The following is a 1,799-nucleotide window of genomic DNA, read 5'->3' as shown; positions in this document are numbered from 1 at the left end:
CGTGATCGTTCTCGTTCTTCCCTCCAAAACATGCAAAGGACGGAGAATACTCCTATATATATATATATATATATATATAGTATATATATATTAATACTCTTATTCTAGCACTACGGCACCGTGTATCAACCAACATGATTGAAACTTTAAAGCTTGAATATAGAGTTCTTTCTGTTTGATTATTTAAACCCTTTTATTTGTTTTCCACAAATGTAAATGTCTTGGGAATGAGAATTGTATTTATTGTCTTTAAATACACATTACACTGTCCCTTCTAAATGTATGTTAAACATGATTTTAATAAGTTGTTATTAACTGTTAGCTCAGTGTTGTATGCAAGATGTATGTTTATGTACCGTGCACATGTTAAAAATAAAAATGTTAATGTTATGAAGCTGTGTATAATTTGAATAGCTTAGTATTGAATAACAGGGTCACTTGGCCCAGTATAATATAAACACAATTTAATGCAATTTAAAATGCTCCATTTCGCCATCAGTTTGGGGTTGAAGACCCCTGGAGCAGAAGTTTACTGACAGGAGGAGGAAAGTGCATCGAGGACGGATCCCCGGGGCCTTCCTCGATGTTCCAGAGAGACGGAGGTCTGCGTTCCTCATCTGCAGCCTGTAAAGGGAACCTGGCGTGAAAAAGCCTTCACGTGTCCACGCGGTGAAAACTAGAGGAGATACGGAGAGAGAAACCGCTACGTCGCCGCGAGGAAGGAATTCGGATTCTTTCCAGCTATAAACATTTAGTCCACTTTAAAATAAATGCTTCTGATCGCTGAGGAAACAAGAGCTTGGACTTGGAACCGGACTCGAGTCCATCAAACCGTCGAGGTCTTCTGCTTCCGATGGCGTGAGGAAACATCTGAAGGCGCCGTGTCCTGGGCTCTGAGGCGCCATCTTCTACTGAATCCTCACACTAAACACCACGTACGACACGTTGCTGGGGCCTCGGAAAGTTTCCCCTCAAAATAACAAGTCTGGAGCTCTAGTGGACTGAAGGAGGTTGTGTTTTGTCTTATTTGTGGACGCGCATGTGTGTGTATTCCAGTGTGTACACAAAGATGTTTGGGTGTAAACATCTCCCTCCGGATTCACGTCTCTTGAGGCCTCGTGGGAGGATGAAGCTTTGATTTCACTCAGTAAATTATGGTCCGTTCAGCTTCAAATGGAGCGGAAAGCAGGGTCTGCTTTAGGGCGGGGCTTACTGTGATTGACAGCTCTCCACCACCGACTTTTTTTTTTTTTTTAACTCCACAGATGGGTTTTAATAACACGTGGAATGTAAATAAATGTTAAGAACTCGTTGTTTTCTACCAAACGAACTAGAATGGCGAACAATGCGAAGCATTTCGATGTTTAGATGAAACATGACTTGTTACAAACATCGTGTTATGTTGTGCGTGCTGCCATGTCAGAGGTCACTCATTGTTTAGTTCCTCTCACGGTTCCTTTAAGCTGTGAAATCCCATGAAAACAACGCCGAGTGGCAGAAGGCCACGAAGTGCTTTAAACATGTTGACAACATTTCACTTGAGTTTCCAAGTTTGTGCCAATTGTGTCGGAGCGGAACGAAAGCCACATGTCTCTCAGGCACGGACCCACGTGAGCATCCAGTCCATCTTTATTCACTTTGACGGGGTTGTGAATGTGTAAAATGTGCGTTGTACGTGATGTACGTGATGATGGGATGAAGTGAACTGAAAGGGATCCAAACAATGGACGGGTTTTACATAAAAACAACATGCTTTTCTTCTTTGAAATCTTCACGTTGCTCGTTAATCCGATCAATCG

Source organism: Pungitius pungitius, chromosome 16 (genome assembly GCF_949316345.1).
Source record: "Pungitius pungitius chromosome 16, fPunPun2.1, whole genome shotgun sequence".
Classification (NCBI taxonomy): Eukaryota; Metazoa; Chordata; class Actinopteri; order Perciformes; family Gasterosteidae; genus Pungitius; species Pungitius pungitius.
The sequence above is the reverse complement of the archived record's forward strand: the minus strand, read 5'-3'. Positions refer to the sequence as shown.